At 41.5% G+C, this 23556-nt stretch overlaps 1 long non-coding RNA gene across 1 annotated transcript in view; it reads right to left on the bottom strand.

The window, feature by feature from the left end:
* Positions 1 to 23556, bottom strand: part of LOC125158668 (uncharacterized) — a 151258-nt gene that overhangs the window by 68203 nt on the left and 59499 nt on the right. The window contains exon 3 of the long non-coding RNA XR_007149452.1: positions 19974 to 20174. This is a non-coding gene — a long non-coding RNA (uncharacterized LOC125158668). The remainder of the gene's footprint in view (positions 1 to 19973; positions 20175 to 23556) is intronic.

The following is a 23556-nucleotide window of genomic DNA, read 5'->3' on the forward strand; positions in this document are numbered from 1 at the left end:
TTCCACCTTGGCATATGTGTCCTCAAGGCATCCAAGTATCTTGTGTATCTTTCAACAGATCAAAAGGCAGAAAGAAAAATGTTCTTGGATCAGCTCCTAGAAAAATCTGAAACCAGATTTTCCTGGGATACGTCAGGCCAGTCAGCACCTGTTATTTTATACTGTAGCACCTTTCCTTTAAAATATGGATTAAACGATGTGGCAAATGAAAAGATGAAAAATTCACAAATCCAGCAGCTCTAGTTTCTAAATTGCTGCGTTATCTCCTTTTAAACTTCTGTGGACTTTCATCACCCTCTCTGCTCTTTGGGGCGCTGCCTTTCTTACAGGGAAAACAGAAAAACCTGAGCTTTGCAAGCGGGGCACAGGGACACCGGTCAGGAATGCTGTAAGGAGGACCAGGTATCAATCTCCATAGGAGTGGAACCAGACGGTGGGCATTCAGATTTGATGATTCTCGTGTTAATGAGAAAAGATTTTACACTTCTAAAGAAGATAAAGTAACAGATCTATGGAAGATATTAACTGGTTTTTTAGATGTCTACAGGTTGGCCGAATTATAAATAAAGTTAGGACGCAGAGACACCCACTTGTTTACACATTGTCTGTGGCGGCTTTGGGCTATGGCAGCGGAGCCGAATAGTTACAACTGAGTTTCTCTGGCCCATAAAGCTTAAAATATTGACCATCTGGCCTTTGCAGAAAAAAATCTTCCAACCTTGTCTACAGACATTAGGAGGAATGAGTTGAAATTACAGCAGAAACAGGCCCAACTATAACATCATCTCTGCCAGGTGAAGGGGGAATCTTTCTGACAGTTGAGATGGCTCTTGACCCCTTGCCAAGTACTAAACATGAACACGGCTAATTTAAAGAACACCTGGACAATTTAGCGCCGGTGTAATAACTTGAAAGATTGAAAAGTATCTGCTCTTCCCCCAGGTAATTCATACTCAGGGCAAAAAATTTTAAATTAAAAAAAAAGGATATTTTACTTTTAAAGTTGTAGAGTTTCCCAAATGTTTTCCAGGATGACTGGTCAACTGTGGTCACCAATAAATTATGCTGTTCTTTGCAAAATGCCTTATTTGCACAGAGTGGGAAGGGAGATAATGGTGACTCATAAGTTTGGGTTTCCCCCTGGAGTCTTGGAAAGGGTAACCTTTATTAGATATGAAGGGCAGGAGCGCCCCCTGCTGACCATAGAGGCAACTTAGGCCTGAACTCAATATTCTTTTTTCTGATCAGGGCTCTCAGGTTGGACAAGAATCAATTTCCACATAGCCCCATGAGGGAATAAAGGAATACCAAACATTCGCAATTCATGCCCAAGGCATGGTAGCAACTTTAAATCTCAGTAGTTTGCATAACATGTGTGGTAGCAAAAACAACCATCAAAATGGAATCACCAGATTTTCACTTCTCTTCCTTAAGTCTCCTTCTCCACTAAATATAAAAATAAAAATACAGCCTTTGACAACAGCCCATTGAATACAAACTCCTTTAACAACAAAGAAGTTAGCCCCTTACTTGAAATCAAGTACCGGCTGAAGGTTTTGTTCGAAATAAGTCAAACTATATGAAATTGCCAATATTCCACTTGTTTGACTCACAAAAACAGCAACTTCATATGGTTCAGGTTGAATGTAATGACTCCATCAACAATTGACAAAGATACATAGGAGAGTCTGAATGTGTAAGCTAGGCGGCAGGCTTCCCTTACTCACCTACAGATACAGTGGTTGGAGGCTGGGGATACAGGACGTAGACCTTCTGGCCTCACAATTCTCCCCCAGGGAAGCCTCTGAATTCATCTAACCAATGAAAACAGAGGCTAGGATTTTAAAGTATCTTTCTTGTCACTTAGGCAACTCTGCTCCACATGATGGATAAGTATTTTTAAAATCAGTTCTCTCTTTTTAACACAAGTGTCCTAATAAAAGAGCCTCAGGGAAGAGGAGGATTTTTTTTAGTGTTTATTTTTGAGAGAAAGAGAGAGACAGAGTGCAAGCGAGGGAGGGGCAGAGTGAGAGGGAGACACAGAATCCAAAACAGACTCCAGGGTCCAAGCTGTCAGCACAGAGCCTGACACAGGGTTGGAACTCGTGAACTGCGAGATCATGACCTGAGCCTAAGTCGGATGCTTAACCAACTGAGCCACCCAGCTGCCCCGGAAGAAGAGGATTTGAAAATCCTGATCTCACCATTTCCTCACTTTGAGGTTCTACAAGAACAGGGGATGTAAAAGCCCCACTGACCATGACCGTGGGACTGCAGTAGTGACTCTGCCATGCAGACCAGGCGCAGTGGAGGACTGGGGCCAGGACAGATGCAGACAATGCCAAAGACCAAGGGTTACGAGGGCAGGGACTTCTGATTTGAAAAGGAGAATCTGGGAGGGAACATTTACAAGGTCTGAATACCAAGCAAATTAGAACATGGACTCATTCATGCATCTGAATTTTGCAGTAAAATCCGTATGGATCTGGATTTCTAAACCACAGTGACCTAGATAATAATCACTCCTCTAGGCCCATTTTTCAGGGCCCACTGTTAGCTGCAAGAGCCACAAAAAGCTGCAAAAGCCACAACCGTAAGAGTTGTGGGAAGAGTCTGGAGTAAAATAAAAGAAAGGAGTACGACAGCAACTCAGTCACACAATACTCTTAAACGAACTTGGTAGAACTTTGTGTGTGTGTGTACATATATATTTTTTAATGTTTTATTTATTTTTAGTTAAAAAATTGTTAATGTTTATTTATTTTTGAAGGAGAGAGAGACAGAACGTGAGCAGGGAAGGGGCAGAGAGAGAGAGGGAGACACAGAATCCAAAGCAGGCTCTGGGCTCTGAGCTGTTAGCACAGAGCCCGACGTGGGGCTCGAACCCATGAGCCGTGAGATCATGACCTGAGCTGAAGTCAGCCACTTAACTGACTGAGCCAACCAGAGGCCCCTTATTTATTTATTTTTGAGAGAGAGAATGGGGGAGGGGCAGAGAGAGAGGGAAACAGCTCTGCGCTGACAGAAGCAAGCCCATTGTGAGGCTCAAACTCATGAACAGTGAGATCATGACCTGAGCTGAAGTTGGATGCTTAACTGACTGAGCCACCAAACTTGGTAGGAGTTTGAAGGCAAGTTCCAAGTAGACTTATTTGAAGGATCAAGTCGGGAGAAACAGGAGTTGCCCATACCCTGACCTAGCCCAATACTTTGATACATTCCTTAAAATGTCCATGATTTAAGGCAGCGGTCCCTAGGTTAAAAACACAATTCTTGAATTTGAAAACACAGTGGCCAAATGCCATCCTCCAGGACAGAAACACTGAACACAGGAAAAGCCTGAATGATATCCTTAGACTACAATATCAAGCCCCCGGGAGATTTCCAATGTGACGCTCACTGACAGGAACCACTAAGTTGAAGGACCTCTCGAGTCGAATTATAATTCCATATAAGCTTGGGAATTTTTAAGTACAAAAGAAAAAAGAAAATCCCACAGCTACACAAGTCATTATAAGAGCAAAGCTCAAAGCCTATCATCCAGCAGAGGGAGCAAGAGGTAAACAAATACTTTTAAAGTCAGACCATGGAATTTAATTAAGACTTTGGATTGTGATGCCTCCCACTTTGGTCTTTTTCAAAATTACTTTGGCTATTCGGGGTCTTTTGTGGTTCCATACAAATTTTAGGATTGCTTGTTCTAGCTTCGAGAAGAATGCTGGTGCAATTTTGATTGGGATTCCATTGAATGTGTACATAGCTTTGGGTAGTATTGACATTTTAACAATATTTATTCCTCCAATCCATGAGCACAGAATGTTTTTCCATTTCTTTATATCTTCTTCAATTTCCTTCATAAGCTTTCTATAGTTTTCAGCATACAGCTCTTTTACACCTTTGGTTAGGTTTATTCCTAGGTATTTTATGATTCTTGGTGCAACTGTGAATGGGATCACTTTCTTTATTTGTCTTTCTGTTGCTTCATTATTAGTGTATAAGAATGCAACTGATTTCTGTATATTGATTTTGTATCTTGTGACATTGCTGAATTCATGTATCAGTTCTAGTAGATTTTTGGTGGAGTCTATCAGGTTTTCCATGTATAATATCATGACATCTGCAAAAAGTGAAGGCTTGACTTCACCTTTGCCAATTTTGATGCCTTTGATTTCCTTTTGTTGTCTGATTGCTGATTCTAGAACTTCCAACACTGTTAAACAACAGCAGTGAGAGTGGACATCCCTGTCGTGTTCCTGATCTCAGGAGGAAAGCTCTCAGTTTTTCCCCATTGAGGATGATATTAGTTATGGGCTTTTCATAAATGGCTTTTATGATGTTTAAGTATGTTCCTTCTATCCTGACTTTCTTGAGAGTTTTTATTAAGAAAGGATGCTGAATTTTGTCAAATGCTTTTTCTGCATCGATTGACAGGATCATATGGTTCTTTTCTTTTCTTATTGTGATGTATCACATTGATTGATTTGCAATTGTTGAACCAGCCCTGCATCCCAGGAATGAATCCCACTTGATCATGGTGAATAATTCTTTTTATATGCTGTTGAATTTGATTTGCTAGTATCTTATTGAGAATTTTTGCATCCATATTCATTAGGGATATTGGCCTGCAGTTCTCTTTTTTTTTTTTTTTTTAATATTGAAGAAGAAGACCAAAGTGGGAAGCATCATAATCTCAGACTTTAGCCTCTACTACAAAGCTGTAATCATCAAGACAGCATGGTATTGGCACAAAAACAGACACATAGGCCAATGGAATAGAATAGAGACTCCAGAATTGGACCCACAAAAGTATGGCCAACTAATCTTTGAGAAAGCAGGAAAGAATATCCAATGGAAAAAAGACAGTCTCTTTAACAAATGGTGTTGGGAGAACTGGACAGCAACATGGAGAAGAATGAAACTAGACCACTTTCTTACACCATTCACAAAAATAAACTCAAAATGGATAAAGGACCAGAATGTGAGACAGAAAATCATCCAAACCCTAGAGGAGAAAGCAGGAGAACACCTCTCTGACCTCAGCCACAGAAATTTCTTATTTGACACATCTCCAAAGGCAAGGGAATTAAAAGCAAAAATGAACTATGGGGACCTCATGAAGATAAAAACCTGCACTGCAAAGGAAACAATCAACAAAACTAAAAGGCAACCAATGGAATGGGAAAAGATATTTGCAAATGACATATCGGATAAAGGGCTAGTATCCAAAATCTATAAAGAGCTCACCAAACTCCACACCCGAAAAACAAATAATCCAGTGAAGAAATGGGCAGAAAACATGAATAGACACTTCTCTAAAGAAGACATCCTGATGGCCAACAGGCACATGAAAAGATGCTCAACGTCGCTCCTCATCAGGGAAATACAAATCAAAACCACACTCAGATACCACCTCACGCCGGTCAGAGTGGCTAAAATGAACAAATCAGAAGACTATAGATGCTGGAGAGGATGTAGAGAAACGGGAACCCTCTTGCACTGTTGGTGGGAATGCAAACTGGTGCAGCCACTCTGGAAAACAGTGTGGAGGTTCCTCAAAAAATTAAAAATAGATCTACCCTATGACCCAGCAATAGCACTGTTAGGAATTTACCCAAGGGATACAGGAGTGCTGATGCATAGGGGCACTTGTACCCCAATGTTTACAGCAGCACTTTCAACAATAGCCAAATTATGGAAAGAGCCTAAATGTCCATCAACTGATGAAAGAATAAAGAAATTGTGGTTTATATATACAGTGGAATACTACGTGGCAATGAGAAATAATGAAATCTGGCCTTTTGTAGCAATGTGGATGGAACTGGAGAATGTTATGCTAAGTGAAATAAGTCATACAGAAAAAGACAGATACCATATGTTTTCACTCTTATGTGGATCCTGAGAAACTTACCAGAAGACCATGGGGGAGGGGAAGGGAAAAAAAAAAGGTTAGAGAGGGAGGGAGCCAAACCATAAAACACTCTTAAAAACTGAGAAGAGGGGCACCTGGGTGGCTCAGTCGGTTGAGCGTCTGACTTCAGCTCAGGTCATGATCTCACAGTCTGTGAGTTCGAGCCCCGCATCGGGCTCTGTGCTGACAGCTCAGATCCTGGAGTCTCTTTCGGATTCTGTGTCTCCCCCTCTCTCTGCCCCTCTCCCACTCGTGCTCTGTCTCTCTCTGTCTCAAAAATAAATAAAAACATTTAAAAAATTTTTAAAAACTGAGAACAATCTGAGGGTTGATGGTAGATGGGAGGGAGGGGAAGGTGGGTGATGGGTATTGAGGAGGGCACCTGTTGGGATGAGAACTGGGTGTTGTATGGAAACCAATTTGACAATAAATTTCATATTAAAAAAAAAAAGACCTTGGAGCCTAGGGGCGCCTGAGTGGCTGAGTCGGTTGGGTGGCTGAGTTTGGCTCAGGTCGTGATCTCACGGTTTGTGGTTTTGAGCTCCCCATCAGGCTCTGTGCTGACAGCTCAAAGCCCAGAGCCTGCTTCAGATTCTTCATCTCCCTCTCTCTCTGCCCCTCCCCCACTCACATTCTGTGTCTCTATCTCAAGAATAAATAAACATTAAAAATATTTTTTAAAAAAAGACTTTGGAGTCTAAATGATTCATTTTATCTTCAATGATAGTATTTCCTGAAAAGTAAAGAAACTTGGTCACAGCAACACAGAGAGTGAAATCCTGTGTCTCTTCATTTCAGGTGATATGTTCTCTCCCATGACAAAGCTAACATGAAATGATTCTCTTTTATGTTCATTTACCTATAGAAACATGCAATCAAAATTCCTTATTTGAATAAGGAACATAGTAAAATACTTAATTGGTTGTAGACACCAGAAACACAAGAAGGATTTTTTTTTTTTTTAATTTTTTTTTTTCAACGTTTATTTATTTTTGGGACAGAGAGAGACAGAGCATGAACGGGGGAGGGGCAGAGAGAGAGGGAGACACAGAATCGGAAACAGGCTCCAGGCTCTGAGCCATCAGCCCAGAGCCTGACGCGGGGCTCGAACTCACGGACCGCGAGATCGTGACCTGGCTGAAGTCGGACGCCTAACCGACTGCGCCACCCAGGCGCCCCAAGAAGGATTTTTTTTAATGTTTGTTTATTTTTGAGAGAGAGTCAGAGCAAGAGTGGGGGAGGGGCAGAGAGAGAGGGAGTCACAGAATCCGAAGCAGGCTCCAGGATCTGACCTGTCAGCACAGAGCCGGACATGGGGCTCGAACCCACGAACTGTGAGATCATGACCTGAGCCGAAGTCAGACACCTAACAGACTAAGCCACCCAGGTGCCCCTGAACACAAGAAGGATTTTAAAGAAATCCTTTGTGTACAACACAAAGAAATGTCTTCCTCTTTATAACAGATAAATTGGACTCTTCATACCAATTCACTCATTCACTCACTTATTAATTATCAACCGTGTACTTATTCTGTTAGACACTGTATCCAGACCTCACCTAACATCTCTGCATAGCCCTGTGTTGATGTTTGGGATATTTTGGCCCCTTCTTCAGAGAGCCCATTTCATGGGATACAGTGCTGGGTATTATTGTGCTGTGTCCTTCTGTGGCTGTCAGTGTCACATCTGCGGCCACAGGCATACACTTGGACATTTGTACTCACGGTGGGGAAGACGGACAGAACATTTCTGGAGGAATGTTCCAAAGTCCCTGCACTTTATACACTGAGCCATTCAACACACGTTTGTTGGCAAAGGTCCAGTCCTCATAATTCAAGGTTCAGAAATTTGTATCAGTTCACTCAAGGTTGATAAGGGGCTAAGGGAATGGAGTCATATAAACCCCATTAACAAGAGAACGTCTATTCTTTTCCAATAAAAGTGGTGTTGGTGTTTTACCACTATCCAGTGCACCTTGTCTCATGATCAAGGTGCCCACAAACTAAATTAGCTATCTGAAAAGTGTTTGGTGATCATGGAATAAAGACAAAGGTTGTGAATAGGCTAGAAAGGCATTTTTCTAAGGAACATGAGAGCTCCTTCAGCACCAAATAACAATCTGCTGTGACGAGAAGACCATCCCTGCCAGATGGTGTCTGCTGTGCAATATTGTGCCCAAGAGCCACTTTCGCCAGGTGCTCCCACGTACACCTGCAAGCCCTAATCTAGCTTCTTTGCCTGGACTGTCAGTCCTCGAGGGGAGAACACGCTTACTCACATTTGCACCTGGATGACGCTAGCTAGGCTCCCAGAATCTCTAATGATCAGTTAGGGGAAGGAAGGATGGATGGATGGGGTCGGTGCATGAATGAAAGGCAACTCCAGTTACCCAGTCCCTGCCTGCGTTACCAGAGTCCTAAGCTGCTAGCCCCTTAGGGAGGTGATAGGGGGCTCCCTCTGAATCATCACTAGTTTGTTCTTCAGCTTTCATTTCTTTGCATTCAAATGTGTGGGGCGTGTGTGTGTGTGTGTGTGTGTGTGTGTGTGTTACAACTGATACTACTTTCCTTCTCAACTGATTGTAAAGAAAAAGATTGCCTATTCTGTTAATTTAAAATAAGTATTTACAAAGTGTGGTTTCTAGGTCTCTTTTTAAAGACACAGGGGAGTACTCCACGAACAAAGTTCAGTGGCTGTCCTTATTACAGAGAGGTAAAGCCAGAGTCTTTGCAGGACAACGCGGTCCGCACACCATAGCCATTTTCCTCTGGTCTCCCTCCTTTCCCGCCAGTCTCCCTTCCAGACCTCAGCACCAGCTTAGGTTGTGAAGGGGCCACTGCCCCACCCACATTGGGAGGTCTCTGCCCCAGACTTCTACACAGCTCTTCCCTCTCGCCAAACTTCCCATTTTCTTTTTTTTTTAAGTTTTTTTTTTTTTAATGCTTATTTTTGAGAGAGAGAGACAGAGTGTGAGCGGGGAAGGAGGAGCAGAGAGAGAAAGAGAGAGACACAGAATCTGAAGCAGGCTCCAGGCTCTCAGCTGTCAGCACAGAGCCCTATGAGGGGCTTAAACTCATGGACTGTGAGATCATGACCTGAGCCGAAGTCAGACAGTTAACTGACTGAGCCACCCAGGCGTCCCCAAACTTCCCATTTTCATTCAAGTACCACTCATGGTGAGGCCAGTCCTAACTACTCCATACACAAGTGCACCCTCTCCAGAACAACCCCAGGCCCCCAAAGCACAGGTCATCCTCTTGCAGACTTCTCCTGGTAGTCCCTGCCTCCGATGCCAAATTCCACAAGATGCCCCCAAACAGGGCCTGGCACACACTTCTAATATGGCTATAAATATTTGTGAATGGATGAATCAATGCCTGGAACATCACATATTCTACAAGGCTCAAGCTAAATAATAGCAGGTTCTCGTCCTCCTCAATCTTCCTCTTTAAGATCTTGTAACGATTTCTTCGGGTATTAACCTGCATATTGCTAAAGAACATGCTTCTACGGCTATTTCTTAATTATTCAACTTAAGATGTTAAAAACCTAAATTGCTGGTGTGGAAGATGACAAGACAGGATTCTGATACCACTCCACACCCCAGTTCCCATTTCTCCACCTTTCTGGTAGAATTATATAACATTAGCTTTTATCATTTTTGCCGAAGTCCTCTAGATACAATATGCAACTGAATGCATCAACACAACTGATTGATATAATACAATCTTTCTAGATACAATTCTAGCTAGAATGAAGCTCCGGCAACAGAAATTTTTGTCTGTTTTGCTCACTGAAGCATCCCTGTGGCCTAGAACAATGTCGCACATAGCAGGTGGGCACTGAAGAAGCATTTGTAGAACACTCAGATTTACGGTATGTGACATAAGTCATTCATTATTGCACGTGCAGGGTGCATGGGCCATCCCCCACATCCCTCCACCTGGTGGCCTGGCTGGTTGAATGCTGCACTGGCATGAGACCACCTGCAGGGAAGTTTCAATGACTCTCTCTCATCCAGTTTCACTTGGGAATCCCTACCCGACATCCCCCAAACTCTTCTTGAAACTTACAGTGATTTATAATTACTGATCTACTAATCAGCTTCCCCAACGAGACTGCAGCCTCCTTGGCATCATGGAGGTCCTTGGTCATCTCTGGACCCCACGGTCTGTCACAGCATCAGATCCATCATAATAGATTCTCCAGAAGTTCTGAATGAAGAACACAAGGCCCTGCCTGCCACTCTGAGGCAAGAGAGAAAGAACTTCTTCCTGTTCTGGGTAAGCCCTTACGACGAGGCCCTCTCACTATTTACAGAAATAAAATGGAGATCGACTGTTTTTCCTTTCGCTCTTTGCACCCCTGGGCTCATTAATCCCAGGTCATTTCGTTCACTTTATTTTTTTCAATGATTTAGTTTCTTTCTAGCCACTTTCCTTGTTCAAATCGCCCTTGAAAATAAAAATAAATTTCAACTAACAGTTAAATCAGTCTCGGAGCCTGATGGTTTCTTCCCAAGTTAGAATTGCTCTCTTGCCTTGCGAAACTGTCCGATTTTACACTGGACTCCACTTGACAAAACAAAGCATTCAAAACTAAAATGTACAATCAGTTGAAAGGTCTTCCTACGTCACTACTACCGTTACTTTCTAGCAGTGGTTCTCAAACTTTGCGCGTCAGAATCACCTGGAGGATTTAAGACTGAGATTGCTGGGCTCCCACCTCCAGGGTCTTTGATTCAGAGGATCAGGAAGGGCCTGAGGATATGTATTTGCAACAAGTGCCCAGGTGATGCTGATGCCGGCCACCTGGGGACCACTCTTTGAGAGCCCTTGCTTCCCCATAATTCTCTGGGAGGTCTCGGAAATGGGTTAAATTTCTTGCTATCCCACCCCTCAACCAAGATAACCAGATGTTGGGTACATGATTACAGCACTCCTTAACCTTACCAATGCACATAAGTCCCCTGAGGATCTTTTGAAAATGCAGATTATTCAGCCAGTCTGAGGTGGGGCCCAAGATCTGCATGTCTAACCAGCCCCAGGTGAGGCCAACATTGTGGATCCAGGGATCAAACTTTGAGTTTAAGGCATTACAAATTGTACCAAGCAGGTTAGCATTAAAACTCAAGGGCTTTTGCAGGTCTCAAAGCATTTGATTTCAGGTCTGAGCCCTAAAACTACCAATATACTTCTACACTTTATTTATTATTACACTTCATTATTAAAATCCTGACAAAATAGAAGCAAGTGAACATTTAACTTTCTCCCATATAAAACTTCAACATGGATGGGTCCAGCTGACTCACTGGCATTGCCCAGATGTATCTGAACATGGTTCCAACAGTGTGGGTAGATAATGGTAAACCTGGTGGAGATGGTGGGGAGGGTGGGACTGCTTATACACGTTGATTTAGGAACTGCCCCTTTGTCATGTGGTGAATGGTGTTTTGTTATACAATTCTAGCATTTAGCCTTCACAGAAAACTGGTTTTAAAACACCTTGTCTAATGCGTCATTGAGCCCAATTCCCCCCAAGGCCAGGATTATCTCTTTTTAATTTCTCAGGCTATAAAGAGATCCTAGCAATGGGGAAGTGAAAGACAGCATTAGCTCCTCCCAAACCCTACCTAATCCATTTACTCTTACAGGTGCAGGTGAATATTAAGAACACACTTAGAGGAGCACAGAACGAGGTACAAAATCTGAAGAACCCAATGCAAAATGAAAATTTGGGACCTCTTGTTCAAAATTATTAAGAATTTCCACACTGCAGAGCATCAAAGCAAAGGCCAGGACCTTCTAAGGTCATGTGCCAGTGAAGTCAACCCCAGGGGGAAGGACTCTGACATAATGAAAAACCCATGAGTTAGGAAACTAACCAGACCCTCTCACTCTCTCTCCTCCTCTTTTTCCCTCTCAAAACATATGTCCAAAAAGAATAGCTATGATGACAATGGTAGTGTCATTGTTGAATGAAAAGTTGTCTCTGTATCATCTTTGGCTCTACCCTTCCTTCATTTTTCACTAAAATAACTCAACCATCTGATTTACAAAAACCTAATGAGATGCCACTAATTCCAACAAGGGCTAAAATGAACCCTACCTTTGGTCTGGTTATGATAAGATGGTTTACCTAAACTATGATAAGGAAATGTACAGCACAGTTATGATTAGAGGTGATCTCAAATAACCAGCCTTTCAAATCACCAGGCAGTGCATCTCAAGCTTTGGTGATTCACCAAGGATCTTGTGAAAATGAAGGGAGGTGAGTACGGGACCCAGGTGACAAAGGGACCCCAAGAGTAGGGGACACCTATACTATGAGACTGAGGACCACACTTTGAGTAGCTTAGTCTAGAACTGTCAGTAAGGCAGCCATTAACCTCATGGACCTACTGAGTGCTTGTCCAAATGGAGATGTGCTGTGAGTTTAAGTGAATACCACATTTCAAAGACAGTTAAAAAAAAAAAAAAGGCAAAGTATCTCATTAATAATTTTATAGATTATATGTTTTGGATATATTGGCTTGAACAAAATATCTTATTAAAATTAATCCCATCTTTTTTTTTACCTTTTTATTTTTTTAATTTTTTTTTTAACGATTATTTATTTTTGAGACAGAGAAAGACAGAGCATGAACGGGGGAGGGTCAGAGAGAGAGGGAGACACAGAATCTGAAACAGGCTCCAGGCTCTGAGCAGTCAGCACAGAGCCCAACACAGGGCTCGCACTCACGGACCGCGAGATGGTGACCTGAGCCGAAGTCAGACGCTTAGCCGACTGAGCCACCCAGGCGCCCCTTTTTTTACCTTTTTAAATGCAGCTCCTAGAAAACTTTAACTTAGATGTACCATTGCTGTTGAACAGCACTGTTCGAGAAATGCCACTGGAGCTTTCCCTTATCTATCCTCTCCATCTGATTATAAACTCCCTGGGGTGGGAACGTGAGACCAGCCCTGGACACCATCCAAGGAGGGAACAACTTGATAGCTGAGTTCATCCCTCAACTTCTCACCACACTAAGTTTGCTGCTCTGGCTCCTTCCACTCCAACATACGCATTTGTGCACATGCACACGCATGCACGTGCACACATACACACACACACACACACACCAGAGTGGAGCAGACTTGAGGACCGGACCTTGTCTTCTGCATCTTTCTATCCTCAGTGCCCAGCACATGAATATCTGATGTGTTGATGCTCTATGTAAATCATTCGTTGCTTCTCCCCCTTATAATACTTACGGGTCAATCACTGTATGTATATAGTATACATATACATATATATCATATACTGAGATATGTATATATCTCAGACTTATTACATGCTTTCTCAATTACATTTTCATCCAGAAGGTTGTCCTTCAGCTTATCTGGTACTAGCCACACGGGCTCAATCAGTATCAGTGACAATGCCACTAGCCCTACTGCGCACTGAGTGGTAAATGTTGGTGGCTCTTTCCTTATCTCCATCACCAAGTTCACAATCACTACAGCTCTACTAGGCTCACTGCTGCTACTAGTAGCTACAGCTCACTGAGTGCTTTTGCTACATGTCAGGTGTTGTGACAGGCACTCCAAAACGTCATCTCATTTAATCCCCACAACAGCGCCATGCTAGGCGCCATTAACGATCCTCTACTTTCCATATAAGGAAAGTGAGGCTGAGAGAGGTTAAGAACTTACCCATGTTCACACAGCAAGTAAGACGGGATTCTAATCCAGATCTCCAAACACTGTGCTTTCAACCCTTGGTATCTATAATACCAGCAGCAGGTTCTGGATCGCAGAGCAGTAAAAAGGCAAAAGTGATGTTGGATGGTTTTGAATAGTTGCTTTTTAATAGCCACACCGAGACAAAGATGTTCTTTAATTCTTTTTCTGAGTCTGTTTTTCAAATGTATAACTTTCTCAGGGTGCCTGGGTGGCTCAGTCAGTTAAGTGTCTGACTCTTGGTTTCGGCTCAGGTCATGATCTCATGGCTCATGAGTTCGAGCCCCATGTTGGGTTCTGCTGACGGTGCAGAGCCTGCTTGGCATTCTCTCCCTCTCCTGCTCTCCCTGCACCTCTCCCTGCAACTTGTGCTCTCTCAAATAAATAAATAAACTTTTAATAAATAAATAAATGTATATGTTTCTCAATACTTAAGAAAATACAAAGTTGTCATCAACCTTTTATTCTTCCAGTTCAGGGAATATGTAAATCTGACATTTCCTTTATAGCGGAACGTTGCGAACACATGTGTGTTCACATTTACGAACTGTATACAGTATGTGTGTCCACACATACACTGCATTTCAAGTTTCAATATGGAGCATATCAGAGTAACACTGGGCAAATAGGCTTACAAGGAAAAAAATGGAAGACCAACTCAAAACCAATTACCAATGAATTGTTTTATGATGAAGGCACAAGTTTTAGGATGATCTTTGAAAGATGGATTTAGAATTTCTCAGTCAGTTTCAGGTTTGCAGCCATTTTTTTCCCCTAATGACTTTATTCTTTCCGCATCAAAAGAGCTGGTTCATCCTAAAAAGTAGATTTTATGATGGCAATTTTACCTTTGGGATTAACGCCCGTGGGTATTAATATCTTAGTACAATTTTAAAACACCAAAGCTTTGAAATAATATACAAAGTGCTTGCTGAATCCACTTTGACAGAACTGTAAAAAGGACAAAGTCCTTAAAAGATTTCTTACAGTTCTCCCAAAAGATTTCATTCAAGTTCCCACATTAAGAATGTGGGAGGGGTGCCTGGGTGGCTTAGTTGGTCAAGCATCTGACTTCGGCTCATGTCATAATCTCACGGTTCATGAGTTTGAGCCCGGCATTGGGCTCTGTGCTGACAGCTCAGAGCCTGGAGCCTGCTTCCGATTCTGTGTCTCCCCCTCTCTCTGTTCCTTCCCCGCTCACCCTCTGTCTCTCTCTCGTCAAAAATAAATAAAGATTAAAAATAAAAATAAAAGAATGTGGGAGATAATTCCTGGAATACTAAAATGCAAAACGAAGGAGACAAAATGATTGTAATCATTGTGACAAAGCAGATCAAGAACAGTGGCTTTACCATAAGAGCGTGACAGGCCAGAATAATTGGTTTCCATTTTCATCTGTGACTAATTCATCATCGCTTCTAGGGCCAATTGTGCTGTCTGGTGTCTCCATTTTGCCAATGATACGGCCCTATGTTGGTGTGAATCTGGCAGGGTAGGAGGGGGGATGAATTCGAGGTTAAAAACCTGACCTCTGGCCGAATGTCATACTTATTATGTTCAATAAACATAACTGGTGACTGAACACACACAGCACAGTAAATACTGTGCTTTTAAAAAGCCACCAGGTAAATCTTTAATAAAGCCTCAAATGACTTAGGAACAAAATGAGTCCTGCAGCGGGGAACAAAATGAATTATTGGTATAGATCAAATTGCCCAGAAACCTCATGTGTCAACATTAATGTCAGTTCTTCAGAACCAATACATTGCGCCTTAATTACGCCAGGCTTCCAAGCCCTGTGGTCCTCCTGACAGCTCATTTCACAGAGATGCATTTATTTTGAAAAAGTGTGTGTAGCTACCAGCCTGTCCACTCTATCAACATGAGACTTGGCCATAAAATCCTGCTATATTTTGCCCAGGGCAGCAATTATTAAGTATCCCTCAACATATGTGTCAAACACATGAGAAATTGCGCCAGGCTTTTCCTGGGTTTTCATTGCTTAAAAAAAGTAGAAAACACCAAAACAGGAGGCCTTTGCAGAACATGAGGCATCAAAAATGTTAGTAGCGTGGTGAGAGCTGAAGAGTAGCAACTCGTTCTTGGAGAAAATATGAATAAACCAAGTCTCCGCTGACACCTAGGACGTCCCCAGAAATGTGAAAAGCCTCTGGTTACGTGGCTAGAAACACAGCGCAGGGACACAGCGCAAAACTGCACAAAGGCTCCGCTCTCTGCGCTGGTTATTGGCACTAGTGAATCTTGTTGTAACGATAGGGGTTCTCTGCTTTCACTTTTCTAAGTTGGGTTAAATGGGGCTCCTCACAGTGGGGTTCTTTCCTCCTAACCCTCTGATGCCCAAGCAGGATGACCTAAGGATTTATTACCTTATCATATGCTAGCATCCCAACTCAACAAATAATACATAACCTGGACCCCAGAGCCCGAAGGCTGACTGAACTCACCCCTTCTTTATCTGCGGGGCCCGTCTGGGTCTCAGTGTTCTATTCTCATATCCCACCCTTGCTCATCTTTCCTATCAACCCACATTAAAAATTAAAATAAAGGTTAAAACTAAAACCCATGTCAGTATGTCCTCTGCTAGAGGCATTCCTTGACAGCAGTGTCTAACTAATTGATTGTTGCTTCTAGGGCCAATTTCGCTGTCTGGTATTTCCACTTTAACAGTGTTAAGGCCCTGTCTGTGTCTGTGTGGTGGGGGGCGGGGCAGGGCAGAAGGAAGGATCTGAATTAGAAATTAAAAACCTGACTTCTAGTCAAATGTTGTATTTACTACACTCAATGAACATAACTGGAGACTGGACACACCATTCATTTATTCAACAAAGAATAAATGATGTGATTTATTTTACCTGGTTATTTTTCTTTTTTTCTTTTTTTTCTTTTTTTAATGTTTATTTTTGAGAGAGAAAGAGAGAGAGAGAGAGTCAGGGAGGGGCAGAGAGAGAGGGAGACACAGAATCAGAAGCAGGCTGCAGGTTCTGAGCTGTCAGCACAGAGCCCGATGTGGGGTTTGAACCCACAAACCATGAGATCATGTCCTGAGCTGAAGTTGGACGCTTAACAGACTAACCCACCCAGGTGCCCCTATTTTTCATTTTTTAAAAGCTAGCTGTCAAAATTTTGATTCAGGCTTTGCCAACTGCCTCGTTCACAAAATGTTGATCTTTATAGGCATTTTCCTAAAATCTGTTTACAACTCCTCCTTCCGAAATTAGATGTTGAAAAGCTTACTGTCTCTCAGTTTCCCTCTCTTGCTCTCATGCACTCTCTTTCTCTCTCTCTCTCCCTCCTTTGTTTCTCAAGTTCTGTCCTATTCCCTACAAGAGATTTTCAATATCAGCATCGAGAATTTCTCTTTTAATCACTCATCTGCTTTGTACAGGTTTTCCAACTTAAATGTGCACACATTAAAAAGTAATGACACACCCAACGGAGTTGAAATGTGAACACATGTGTTGTTTGTGTTCCGAAAGGCTAATTAATAATACATCTCTTCATCTGCTTGTATCCGTATATACCGTGCCTCGTTTAAGGAACATCCTGGGGCCAGTGATCACTGCCACATCTTACAGAATCTACTTCAACGTTGTGCTAGTAGGAGCAAATGAAGGAAGATACAGGAAGAGTAGGTCTTTAGCCCCAGGGTGGAAACTCGTTATGTGTGGGGCATATAACTTATATTAGACCTTTAAACAGTAATCTAATCAGTGAGAGTTTCATTTCTTTATCAGGGTGCTGTTTGCAGGACAGCTTTCCTGGGTCAGGCAAACTTGCTGAAAACCAAGATAGAGAGCAAACATTATGTGGATTAAGTTGACCAACTTTCTATATTTGCACTGTTGCCATAAGCAAGTCAATAAATCTATTAACACCCCAGCTGTCCTGTTCATCAAGTGAGAAGAAACATGGCCTAGATGATTTTCAAGGTCTCCTCCAAATACAAGAGCCTATAGTTTTTTGTATTGAAAATTAAGCACCACAAAAAATAACACACAGTGAGTAACTGCCACTTGTTTACTTGTTTTCAAAAATAGTAAGTCTGGATTGTTCAAATAACATGAAAGGACACCATTAAACTGAACCACGGATCACTTCTTTCCTTAAAATATAGTCTACTCGGCAATCAAAAAGAATGAAATCTTGCCATTTGTACCAATGTGGATGGAATTAGAATGTATTATCCTAAGCGAAATAAGTCAAAGAAAGACAAATATCACATGATTTAACTCGTATGTGGAATTTAAGAAACACAACACATGACCATAGGAGGAAGGAAGGAAAAATAAGATAAAAACAGAGAGGGAGGCAACCCATAAGAGACTCTTAAATACAGAGAACAAACTGGGGGTTGCTGGAGGGGAGGTGGGTGGGGATGAGTTAAATGGGTGATAGGTATTAAGGAGGGCACGTTTCAGGATGAGCACTGGGTGTCATATGTAAGAGATGAATCACTGGGTTCCACTACTGAAACCAATACTACACTGTATGTTAACTAACTTGAATGAATGAATAAATGAATAAAAAAATAAAGTAATGATATATGTGTATATATATATATATATATATATATATATGTATATGTTGGTTATACACACACACACACACACATATATATACACACATACATAACCAATGCTAATTGGTTATTACCATTTAGCTGCTAAGTCTAGGCAGACTTTTTGGATCCTTCACAAATTGTACTTAAGCACCATAACTACTACATTTTTAGTTTATTGCAATGAATGAAATGTTCAGTTGTGTGGCAATGCAGAGTAGTCTAGAGAAGGAAAAAACCTTAATGCAGTGACAAGGCCCATGCAAGGCGAGGTTCCTCCCTGTCACCTGTGGTCTCTCTGTGCAGAGGTTTGACTCTGGGGTTCTGAAAAGACCAAGTGGACTAGAATTACGGTGGCAATTTTTATATGAGGGATAATGTGCGAACCAACAAGGTGGAGCAAACCTCGCCTGTTACGTCATTATACACCTCCAACTCAGTTCCTGCCAGATCAGAATATTCTACAGCCACCTTCATAGAGGCCTTCTCCATGTGCATCTAATAGCACAGACACTAAAACGCGGCATGTCTACAAATGAACACATCACATATTCCTTTACAACAACCCCTCCCCAGACCCTCTCCCAGCCCTGTCCCAGGGCCTCCCTTAGTAAACTATCATTACCCACTCACCCAAGTCAGAACCCTGGGAGTTATCCTTATCTCCTTCTACTCCTCACGTCCAAACCCATTCATTCAACAAAGGAATCAGGACCAGAGTGTGCACAGGTGTACCCCAGAGAGACATGCATGGAAGAGATGAACAGGATGACCGACTGTCCCAGTTTGCCTGGAACTTTCCTGATTGTAACATTCAAAGTCTGACACCCCAGAAAACCTCCCAGTCTTAGGCAAACCAAGATAGCTGGGCATCTTGGAAAGGAAAGAGTTTGGGAGTACAAAGATTCTTCCTGGAAAAAATGACATCCATACAGAGGTGTGGCGTGGAGGAGTACCAGTGGCTTGTGTTCCTAAAGAGTAGAGCTGGTGGCACAGGGCTGGTAGGAAGGGGACTCTGGAAAGGCAGGCAGGGGTTAGATCTTAAAGAGCTATGTATTGAGCTTGACCACAAAAGTGCCAGGAATTTTTCAAAGAAGTGAAATTCTGCATTTGTGGTGGTAGGCAGGTGTTTTGAGATGGACCTCGACATTTATGAACAATTGATGGCTAGAAGCAGGAACTGTTACTTTTATTTATTTATTTATTTTAATTTTTTTTTTCAACGTTTATTTATTTTTGGGACAGAGAGAGACAGAGCATGAACAGGGGAGGGGCAGAGAGAGAGGGAGACACAGAATCGGAAACAGGCTCCAGGCTCCGAGCCATCAGCCCAGAGCCTGACGCGGGGCTCGAACTCCCGGACCGCGAGATCGTGACCTGGCTGAAGTCAGACGCTTAACCGACTGTGCCACCCAGGCGCCCCAGGAACTGTTACTTTTAAATTGTAAGTTAACTGTCATTTTTAAAAAAGTTTTTAGAGAGAGCATGAATGGGGAGGAGAGGGGCAAAGGAAGAGAGAGAGAATCTTAAGCAGGCTCCACACTCAGTGCAGAGCCCAACGTGGGGCTCAGTCACACAACCCTGGGATCATGACCTGAGCCGAAATCAAGAATCAGACAATCAACTGACTGAGCCACACAGGCGCCCCTCTTACCTGTCATTCTAAGAATAGAAACTATATTTGCCTTGGGGATAAATTATTCTGTTTTGGGAGGAATTTGGTTGGGCTCTCTCTTAGTCAAGCTAATATAAAAGAAGTACCTACCAGCTGTCCTTGGTATAACATCAAACTTTGGTGAAATAATCCAGGCACAGGGCCAATTGCAGGAAGAGGGCCATTCGGCCTATGGCTTCCCATTCAGAGACTTTGGAGGTTAAATTCAAATGGTTTCAGTGATCACTTCCAGGACTGAAAGAAGACATTCACCTGGTCAGTCAAAAGTGTCCCAGCACCAGATCACAGAGCCTACAAAGCATGAAATAAGTGTTTTTTATAAATCTTGTATTGATACAAACATATTATAATATCTTTGTGTTGAAAATGGTACTGTGTAGGCAATAAAAATACTTTAACCATGGTAATTTTGACTACCTCATTCTGGATTGTTTTCATTTGTTCAATATATCAGGAGCCTCAAAAAAAAAATAGAGATGGTCCATATGCCCCTTAAACTCTAAGAGGATTTGCAAAGGGGTGTGTATACAGCTTCAGGAGGATTCTGTGACTGTTGTGTGCAATCTGCCAACTATCTATATGTATATCCCTTAATCATATAATATTTAGTTTTGCCTATTTTTGTAATTTATATAAATTGAATTTACTGGGATATATTATTTTGTATCATTTCTCTCACTACACATGCTTTTGGATTCATCCATGTCAAGAATGTAGTTTATCCATTTCATTTCTTTAGAGAGGGAGAGAGTCGTGAGCAAGGGAGACAGACAGAGAGAGAGAGAGAGAGAGAGAGAGGATCTTAAGTGGACTCCACACAGAGTTCAATGTGGGGCTCAATTCCACAACCCTGGAATCATGACCTGAACCAAAATCAAGAGTCGGATGCTCAACTCACTGAGCCACCCAGGCACCCCTAGTTTATCCATTTTGAACTGCTGCATCATATTCCGTTGTATGAATATCTGTCAACGTATTTATTCATTCTGTTGAACATTTGCGTTGTTTTGAGTGTGTGTGTGTGTTAGTATTATGAACAATACTTCTGTGAATATTCTTGTATTTGACTTCAGATAAATATGTGTAAGGGTTTCTCTAGAATACGTACCTAGGAATGGAGTTACTGGATGATAGGTATGTGCATGCTCATGGTTCTGAGATAATATATAACTGTTTTCCAAAGTAATTGTACTTATTTACACACCTACTATTAGTGTGTAAGAATTCCCCTTGTCCATCCTTCTAATTTATTCCAGTTGGCAGGTGTGAAATGGGCCGATCGGCTTTCCTCTTCTGTGCATCCATTCATGTTTTTGCCAACTTTCTCACTCGGTTGTTTTTGCTTTCTTATTTATTTGTAGGTATTCTTAATATATTCTGGAAAGTAATTCCCTGTCACTTACATATATTATAAATATCCCCTCCCTGTTTGGGGCTTTTTGCATTATAATTATGGTATCCTTTAATGAACAAAAATTGTTAATATCACAGTTTGCACTTTTTGTGTCTTGTTTAAGAAATATTCCTTTACCCTAATTCCTAGAGATCGTATTCTATATTTTCATCTGAACATTTTATAGCTTTTACCTTTCACTTTACATCTTTAACGAACCTGGAATTTACTTTTGTATATTATATGTATAGCTTGCCTGAAACAATTATAATTTCTTTTTTTAATATGGAGATATTCTATTCCTTTCCGTATCATTTCACTTGTAACTATTTCATTAAGTACACCAGTTTTTATTTTTTATTTATTTTTTTTAACGTTTATTTATTTTTGAGACAGAGAGAGACAGAGCATGAACGGGGGAGGGGCAGAGAGAGAGGGAGACACAGAATCGGAAGCAGGCTCCAGGCTCTGAGCCATCAGCCCAGAGCCGGACGCAGGGCTCGAACTCACAGACCGCGAGATCGTGCCCTGAGCTGAAGTCGGACGCTTAACCGACTGAGCCACCCAGGTGCCCCAAGTACACCAGTTTCTAAACACAGAGGCCATCATTTTTTTCTGAATTAACTTTGTATGGTGTCTAGAACCACACTGCCTACAAACATCCACAGTTCCTATATGCCATACTCCACAACCAATGACAGCAATATATCCTAACTAAGATATCTGGGCAAGAGAACGCCCACACAGCCCCACCCCCACCCCAGATTCTATATGTCTCGCATTGGGACTGCAATACCTTGTCCATGTTGGGGGGGAAAAGTTGAAAATCCTCTGAAAACTGCAGTGCTTGTAATAACTCTCGAAATTACTGGGCATACTTAGTATTAATCATTAACATCCTCATCAGAGTCTGTCTCAGAGGTCAAAATGCACCACTGATTAGCTATAAGTTGGGATCTAATAAATATTTATTTATAGATGCTGTCATCCAACAGCCTGGAATAGCGGGGGCTCTAAATTCTAAATGACTTGTTAATGAATAAGAGTCTATAAGGTCCATATCTAGTCTTCAGATATAATTCAGAAAAATTAATTGCTATGAAATACCACCCTGGTTTCATATGATCACATTAGAAGTTATAATAATCTACCAAAGCATAAAACTCACCGTGATAGAGGAGCTGAGAAATTCTCCTGCCCTGACACAAACATGTGGGAGTCTTCACAATAGGAATTTTTCTAGATTGGATGGCTGAACCCATAACTATAGACTTGTTGAATCATAATGTACACCTGAAACTAATATAACACCATATGTTAATTATACTTCAATTAAAATAATAACAGCCCTACAGTACCATATTTTAGTTTAAATTTGAAATCTCAAAAAACCTACAAATACTAGCCAAAACTGGTGGAATAACATAGTCATTTCTCAAAAAATTTAAAAATGATGTTAATGATTTTAATGAGATTTTAACTCTTTCACTTAAACATAATTGGGTGCAGCCACAAGAAATAATTGTGCCAAAGAAGAAAACAAAAATTATCATGTTTAAATAACTGCACTGATATCCCAACTCTTACAAAGCTAACTCTTGATTTAAATAACGCTTCTACATGCCTTGACCATATGTGTTATTGTATTAAACTCTTAGCTGAAACTAACACACTGCAAAACTTGTGTAATTTAAACAGTAAAATTCTCCAGTGACTTTACTCAATCTCTTTCTCCCCCATTAAGCAACAACAAAAGACACATTACACATTACTTTTGTGAATATATACACATAAAAGAACACAGTTCATGTGTTCATAAAAAGTTATTGGGGCACCTGGGTGGCTCAGTGGGTTAAGCACCAACTTCAGCTCAGGTCATGATCTCATGATCTGTGAGTTCAAGCCCCGCATGAGGCTCTGTGCTGACAGCTCAGAGCCTGGAGCTTGCTTTGGATTCTGTGTCTCCCTCTCTCTCTGCCCCTACCCCACTCATGCTCGCTCGCTCGCTCTCTCTCTCAAAAATAAGTAAACATTAAAAAAAATTTTTTTGAAGTTTTTCACTAAAGATTTTAGCTGTGACAGCTATTTACAAAGTAATTTAAGGTTTGTAACAAAAAGCTAGGTCTGCTTAGTACATGTTCAGTTACTGGTGGTGAACACTCAGTGAGTATTGGCTGATGCATATATGAATGGATGAAAATATAAGTAAGAGATATCCACATATATATCATATATATCATAAAGAGTATGAAGTAGGTTTAACTCTCTACACTCTCTACA

This window comes from Prionailurus viverrinus, unplaced genomic scaffold (genome assembly GCF_022837055.1).
Source record: "Prionailurus viverrinus isolate Anna unplaced genomic scaffold, UM_Priviv_1.0 scaffold_35, whole genome shotgun sequence".
Lineage (NCBI taxonomy): Eukaryota > Metazoa > Chordata > Mammalia > Carnivora > Felidae > Prionailurus > Prionailurus viverrinus.